Source organism: Arachis ipaensis, chromosome B02 (genome assembly GCF_000816755.2).
Source record: "Arachis ipaensis cultivar K30076 chromosome B02, Araip1.1, whole genome shotgun sequence".
NCBI classification, from domain to species: domain Eukaryota; kingdom Viridiplantae; phylum Streptophyta; class Magnoliopsida; order Fabales; family Fabaceae; genus Arachis; species Arachis ipaensis.
The window spans coordinates 40,150,988-40,159,609 of NC_029786.2; positions in this window are offsets into that span (position 1 = coordinate 40,150,988).

Consider the following 8,622-nt stretch of genomic DNA (forward strand, 5'->3'; position numbering starts at 1 on the left):
AATAGAATAGATACATACCAAGAGAATGATTGAGGCCATCATTTGATTTAGCTCACTCACCCCAAATTAGCCTACCTTTTACATTACCCTTGTTAGCCCCCTTGAGCCTTTTTTAAAACCCCTTTAATCTATTTAGCCAAATTACTAGCCTTAAGCAGAAAAACAAAGGAAAACCCCAAGTGAATCCTTAGTTAGCTTAAAATAGAAAATTATGAATAGAGTTAAATGTGGGAGACCTTTTGGGAACATGAGTAATAGAAACAAAAGGGTAGAAAAAGTAAAAAGGAATAAAATAAAATTTGGGAAGCATGCTCATGAGAAAATCTAAGTGATTTAATCATCATGTGCATTAAAAAAAAGTTATTTTTCAGCATCTAAATAAAAGGGAATACAAAAAGGAAATTCCCCAATGAAAACCATGCACATGGAATAAAAAAATAAAATAAAAAGTGAAACATGAGCATGTAACAATAAGTGGGAAATTATGGGAAAATAGGTAAAGCAGTTTTATCTTGCTGAATATGTATGTTAGGTGAGATCTTAGTCTAATTAGGGATTCACTTATTAGCTCACTTGACCCTATACATGACCTTTACCTTGACCACATTACAACCTTAATTAAGACCTCAGGACTTTTTGGTATGACTATATTCTATAATTGTTGATTGGTTAGATGAAAAACAAAGCTGTAGAAATTAAGAATAAAAAGAAAAATAGAGTGAATAAACCCAATAAACACTGAGTGACTAGAGAGTAAACACAAAATCCAGTGAGGGTTCAATAACTCGTCAACATATATCTGTGCTTAAAATTTACTAATTGTTTTGCAAGTTTGTACAATGTTTTCTTTCCCACCTCATTTGCTAAAGTGCTTTATTATTTAAGGGTTGGCTATATATATACACACAACTCCTTGAGAATGTGAATTAACTTAGCTACATGTAAACTTTATATATGAGTGGATGAATTAGAATTGCATGACTCATTAGGTAGATGCATTTAGCATAGGTTGCATTTCATAACATTCCATCACTTTAACCTTAATTATTTACCTTGGATTTAGCATGAGGACATGCTAGTGTTTAAGTGTGGGGAGGTTGATAAACCCATATTTCATGAGTTCTTTTGTGCTTAATTAGAGTGATTTATTCAACTCTTCACCTACTTATTCATATTAATTGCATGGTTTTACCTTCCCTTCCTTATTATGTTATATTGTGAAAAACATGTTTCCTAAGCTTTAAAAATTAATTATTTTAATTACCTTTATTTCCATTCGATGCCGTGATTAGTGTGTTCAGTAGTTTCAGATTTTCTAAGGCAGGATGACTTAAAGGATGGAAAAGGAAACATACAAAATGGAAGGAGAAAGCAAAACGGAGCTTTGAAGGAAACTGGTATTCACGTGATCGCATGGATGACGCGATCGCGTGTCAAGCACGAATCAGCAGCGACGCGGCCGCATGACTGACGCGACCGCGCGCCTTAAGCAGAACGCACATGACGCGGTCGCATGACTGACGCGACCGCGTGGAAAGGAAAAGCTCCAAATGACATGACCGCGTGACCCACGCGGACGCGTGACAGAGGCCATGTATCAGAATTTACAGAATACGCCCCCAGCAAATTCTGAAGCCCTTTTTGGCCCAGATCCAAGTACAGACAGCATAGACCAGAGGTTATAAAGTGTGGGAATGCTTCCATTCAAAGGGAGCTCGCATATTTTCACCTTTCAATGATTTAGATTTAGTTGAGAGGGAGATCTTCTCTCTCTCTCTTTTAGGATTTAGGATTTCTTCTTGTTTTAAGAGTAACTCTGGATCCAGGTTTAATGTTCTTTTAGTTTTACTTTTATTTATTTATTCCAACATTTGAATTGATTATTATAATTTATGAATTATTCCATATTACAGATTTCTAATTGAATTAATGATAATTTGAGGTATTTTTAGTTTATGATTATTCTCTTTGATTTAAGTTGCCATTGCTTCCATTCTAAGGACACTTCTATTAATTCAGCAATTTACTTTTTCCCCTTTTGGTTTTGGTTAAGAATTCAGTAACTCAACAGTTATTAAACTCAACATAATTGATAATCATTACCTTGCTAATTGAGTTGAACTTAATTAATCCCAACCTTTTCTTAGGAAATAATTAGGATTCAAAGGTCAATTTAATTAGTCCCTTAACTTTCCTTTGCTCTGGTAAGGGTTGACAAAGTGGAATTAAGATACAACTTTCATTATTGTTGAGAAGGATAACTAAGTTGGACTTCTAATTTCCCTTATCTTGCCAAAAGTTGTTTTACAGTTATTATTTATTTTTACTTGCCATTTAATTCACTCGTCATTTAAATTACTTGCTTCTCACCTTCTAAACCCCGATTACAACCTTTATAGCCAATAATAAGAACATACTTCCTCGCAGTTCCTTGAGAAGACGACCCGAGGTTTGAATACTCGGTTAACAATTTTAAAGGGGTTTGTTACTTGTGACACCCAACACGTTCGTACGAAGGGATTTTTGCCGGTTTAGAAACTATATCTACAACGCAACCGTTTCTATGAATTTCTTTACTGTAGAAAACCCGACGTCACTCATATAATAAATAATGGATAATAATTAGGTAGACAAGTTGGTAGCGCTCAGTGTCTAGTATGATCATGACGTACCAGAAATTGGGTCGTTACATTGGAAGCCGAGTTGATTTGATTTGGGTCAGAGGCCGTAACGAGACTTGATTATATGTTGAGCCAGAGGTTGAAATTGATTTTATTATGAGATATTAATTGATTATTTGAAATTCTTATAACTAAAGAAGTGAACTTTGAATTTTGGATGATTAATTGTTAATGATTTAAATAGATTCATAAAACGAACGATGATCACTGCAACCAAAAAATAGTTTTCTTTTAAATATCCTCTTATGAGAATTCTTAAAAATCTTCTACAGAGAACTAGTGAGGATGATGTTCTTACCCCTTACAGATTTTGCTTTTCAGGATGGACGACGAGTTTAATGAGTTTTTTTCGAGCATCTGACTGTATTCTATATATTTATAGTTATAGTTTTCCCTTGGCTTTATTATTATATTTGTAAGAGGGATAGAAGTTGTAATGATATGTATGTATGTATATTTGTAAGTTACTTGTATAATAAGTTTTGTATATATATAAGGATTGTGATTTGAAATGGATTATATATGCATGTTTGATTGAAATAAAAAGTACTTTCAATTTTTCAAAGAAAATAGCGATACCATTTCGAGTTAAGGCTCATATCTTATTATTAAATATATGGAATTCATCGTAATATTCTCGCTATTAGAGTGGCGCAGCCAATCACACTTTGTCACAATTCCGCACAACTAACCAGCAAGTGCACTGGGTCGTCCAAGTAATACCTTAGTGAGTAAGGGTCGATCCCACGGAGACTGTCGGCTTGAAGCAAGCTATGGTCACCTTGTAAATCTCAGTCAGGCTAATTCAGATGGTGATGAAGAATTGATAATTAAAAGATAAATAAAACATAAAATAAAGATAGAGATACTTATGTAATTCTTTGGTTGGAATTTTAGAAAAGCGTATGAAGATGCTTTGTTCCTCCTGAACCTCTGCTTTCCTATTGCCTTCTTCCAATCATTCATACTCCTTTCCATGGCAAGCTTTATGTTGGGCATCACCGTTGTCAATGGCTACTTCCCGTCCTCTCAGTGAAAACGTTCCAAATGCGCTATCACCGCACGGCTAATCATCTGTCGGTTCTCGATCATGTTGGAATAGGATCCATTGATCCTTTTGCGTCTGTCACACGCCCAACAATCGCGAGTTTAAAGCTTGTCACAGCCATCCCTTCCCAGATCCTACTCAAAATACCACAGACAAGGTTTAGACGTTCTGGATCTCAGGAATGGCCGCCAATAATTCTAGCCTATACCACGAAGGTTCCAATCTTAGATTAGAAACCCAAGAGATACACATTCAAGCTTATTTGCATGTAGAACGGAAGCAGTTGTCAGTCACGCGTTCATAGATGAGAATGGTGATGAGTGTCACATAATCATCAGATTCATCATGTTCTTGGGTGTGAATGAATATCTTGGAGAAGAAATAGACTTGAGTTGAATAGAAAAACAATAGTACTTTGTATTAATTCATGAAGAACAGCAGAGCACCATACCTTAATCTATGGTGTGTAGAAACTCCACCGTTGAAAATACATAAGAACAAGGTCTAGGCATGGCTGAATGGCCAGCCTCCAAACGTGTCTAAGATAGCATAAGGCTTCTCAAAGATCCAAAGTATGAAAATACAATGGCAAAAGGTCCTATTTATAGAAAACTAGTAGCCTAGGGTTACAGAAATGAGTAATTAATGCAGAAATCTTCTTCCGGGCCCACTTGGTGTGTGCTTGGGCTGAGCATTGAAGCTTCCATGTGTAGAGACTTTTCTTGGAGTTAAACGCCAGCATTTGTGCCAGTTTGGGCGTTTAACTCCAGCTTTTGTGCCAGTTTTGGAGTTAAACGCCAGAATTCTTGAGCTGACTTGAAACGCCTGTTTGGGCCATCAAATCTTAGGCAAAGTATGGACAATTATATATTGCTGGAAAGTCCAGGATGTCTACTTTCCAACTCAATTGAGAGCGCACCAATTGGGCTTCTGTAGCTCCAGAAAATCCACTTTGAGTGCAGGGAGGTCAGAATCCAACAGCATCTGCAGTCCTTTTTCAGCCTCTGAATCAGATTTTTGCTCAGGTCCCTCAATTTCAGCCAGAAAATACCTGAAATCACAGAAAAATACACAAACTCATAGTAAAGTCCAGAAATGTGATTTTTAAATAAAAACTAATAAAAATATAATAAAAACTAATTAAAATATACTAAAAACAATGCCAAAAAGCGTATAAATTATCCGCTCATCACAACACCAAACTTAAATTGTTGCTTGTCCCCAAGCAACTGAAAATCAAATAGGATAAAAAGAAGAGAATATACAATGAATTCCAAAAACACCTATGAAGATTAGTATTAATTAGATGAGCGGGGCTTTTCCATTGATGCTCAAAGCCTTGGATCCTTTTTTTCACCCTTGCCTTTTGGTTTAAAGGGGTATTGGCTTTTTTTGCTTGCTTTTCTTTTTCTTTCTTTTCTTTCTTTTTCTTTTTTTTTTTTTTGCATATATCCTTTTTCTGCAAGCTTTTCACTGCTTTTTCTTGCTTCAAGAATCAATTTTTTTTATGATTTTTCAGATCATCAGATAATATTTCTCCTTTTCCCATCATTCTTTTAAGAGCCAACAATTTTAACATTCTTTAAACAACAAATTCAAAAATATGCACTGTTCAAGCATTCATTCAGAAAAACAATAGTATTGCCACCACATCAAAATAATTAAACTATTTTAAAATTTGAAATTCATGCACTTCTTTTTCTTTTTCAATTAAAAACATTTTTCATTTAAGAAAGGTGATGGATTCATTTTCATAGCTTTAAGGCATAGACACTTAGACACTAGTGATCATGTAATAAAGACACAAACATAAATAAACATAAAGCATAATAATTCGAAAAATAGAAAATAAAGAACAAGGAAATTAAAGAACGGGTCCACCTTAGTGATGGCGGCTAGTTCTTCCTCTTGAAGATCTTATGGAGTGCTTGAGCTCCTCAATGTCTCTTCCTTGCCTTTGTAGCTCCTCTCTCATGGTTCTTTGGTCTTCCCTAATTTCATGGAGGAGGATGGAATGCTCTTGGTGCTCCACCCTTAGTTGTCCCATGTTGGAACTCAATTCTCCTAGGGAGGTGTTGATTTGCTCCCAATAGTTTTGTGGAGGAAAATGCATCCCTTGAGGCATCTCAGGGATTTCATGAGGAGTTTCTTCATGCTCTTGGTGAGGTTCTCTCACTTGCTCCATCCTTTTCTTAGTGATGGGCTTGTCCTCATCAATGAGGATGTCTTCCTCTATGTCAATTCCAGCTGAATTCCAGAGGTGACAGATGAGATGAGAGAAGGCTAACATTGCCATAGTAGAGGACTTGTCCGCCACCTTGTAGAGTTCTTGGGATATAACCTCATGAACTTCTACTTCCTCTCTAATCATGATGCTATGAATCATGATAGCCCGGTCTATAGTGACTTCAGACCGGTTGCTAGTGGGAATGATTGAGCATTGGATAAACTCCAACCATCCCCTAGCCACGGGCTTGAGGTCATGCCTTCTTAGTTGAACCAGCTTCCCTCTTGAATCTCTCTTCCATTGAGCGCCCTCTTCACAGATGTCCATGAGGACTTGGTCCAACCTTTGATCAAAGTTGACCCTTCTAGTATAGGGGTGTGCATCTCCTTGCATCATAGGCAAATTGAATGCCAACCTTACATTTTCCGGACTAAAGTCCAAGTATTTCCCCCGGACCATTGTAAGCCAATTCTTAAGATCCGGGTTCACACTTTGATCATGGTTCTTGGTGATCCTTGCATTGGCATAGAACTCTTGAACCATTAAGATTCCGACTTGTTGAATGGGGTTAGTGAGAACTTCCCAACCTCTTCTTCGGATCTCATGTCGGATCTCCGGTCACCCTTTTTGAGCTTAAAAGGGACCTCGGGGATCACCTTCTTCTTGGCCACAACTTCATAGAAGTGGTCCTGATGCACCTTTGAGAGGAATCTCTCCATCTCCCGTGACTCGGAGGTGGAAGCTTTTGCCTTCCCTTTCCTCTTTGTAGAGGTTTCTCCGGCCTTTGATGCCATTAATAGTTATGAAAAAACAAAAAAAGCTTTAGCTTTTACCACACCAAACTTAGAAGGTTGCTCGTCCTCGAGCAAAAGAAGAAAGAAGAGAGTAGAAGAAGAAGAAATAGAGGAGATGGAGGGGCTTAGTGTTTCGGCCAAGGGGGAGAAGTAGTGTTTAGGTTGTGTGACAATGAAGGAGTGAAGATGGGTTTATATAGGAGTGGAGAGGGGGGAAAGGTTCGGCTATTATGGGTGGGTTCGGGTGGGAAAGTGGTTTGAATTTGAATGGTGAGGTAGGTGGGGTTTTATAATGGATGGATGTGGATTGGTGAAGGGTTTATGGAGAAGAGGGTAGGATTTGATAGGTGAGGGGTTTTTGGGGAAGAGGTATTGAGGTGATTGGTGAATGGATGAAGAAGAGAGAGAGGTGGGGTAGGTAGAGATCCTGTGGGGTCCACAGATCCTGAGGTGTCAAGGATTTCTCATCCCTGCACCATGTGGCATGCAAAACGCCCCTTGCTGTCAATCCTGGCGTTAAACGCCAGGCTGCTACCCATTTCTGGCGTTTAACGCCAGCTTCGTGCCCATTCCTGGCGTTAAACGCCAGTCTGGTGCCCATTTCTGGCGTTAAACGCCCAAAATGGTGCCAGGCTGGGTGTTTAACGCCCATTCTGCTACCCTTACTGGCGTTTAAATGCCAGTAAGTTTCTCCTCTAGGGTGTTCTGTTTTTCATTCTGTTTTTCCTTCTGTTTTTGATTTTTCAATTGTTTTTGTGACTTCACATGATCATCAACCTATAGAAAACATAAAATAACAAAAGAGAATAGAAATTTAACATAGATAATTAAAGATGGGGTTGCCTCCCAACAAGCACTTCTTTAATGTCAATAGCTTGACAGTGGGCTCTCATGGAGCCTCACAGATGTTCAGAGCAATATTGGAACCTTCCAACACCAAACTTATAGTTTGAATGTGGGGGTTCAACACCAAACTTGAAGTTTGGTTGTGGCCTTCCAACACCAAACTTAGAGTTTGACTGTGGGGGCTCTGTTTGATTCTGTATTGAGAGAAGCTCTTCATGCTTCCTCTCTATGGTGACAGAGGGATATCCTTGAGCTTTAAACACAAGGGAGTCGCCATTCACTTGAATGATCAATTCTCCTCTGTCAACATCAATCACAGCTTTTACTGTGGCTAGGAAGGGTTTGCCAAGGATGATGGATTCATCCATACACTTCCCAGTCTCTAGGATTATGAAATCAGCAGGGATGTAATGGCCTTCAACTTGTACCAAGACATCCTCTACAAGTCTATAAGCCTGTTTCTTTGAATTGTCTGCCATCTCCAGTGAGATTCTTGCAGCTTGTACCTCAATGATCCCTAGCTTCTCCATTACAGAGAGAGGCATGAGGTCTATACTTGACCCTAGGTCACACAGAGCCTTCTCAAAGGTCATGATGCCTATGGTACAAGGGATTGAGAATTTTCCAGGGTCTTGTCTCTTCAGAGATAATTTCTGCCTAGTCAAGTCATCCAGTTCTTTGATGAGCAATGGAGGTTCATCCTCCCAAGTCTTATTACCAAACAACCTGGCATTTAGCTTCATGATTGCTCCAAGGTACTTAGCAACTTGCTCTTCAGTAACATCTTCATCCTCTTCAGAGGAAGAATACTCATCAGAGCTCATAATGGCAGAAGTGGATTCAATGGAATCTCCATGGTCTCAGTATGAGCCTCAGATTCCCATGGTTCCTCATTAGGGAACTCCTTGGAGGTCAGTGGACGTCCATTGAGGTCTTCCTCAGTGGAGATTACTGCCTCTTCCTCCTCTCCAGGTTCAGCCATGTGAGACGTGTTTATGGCCTTGCACTCTCTCTTTGGATTCTCTT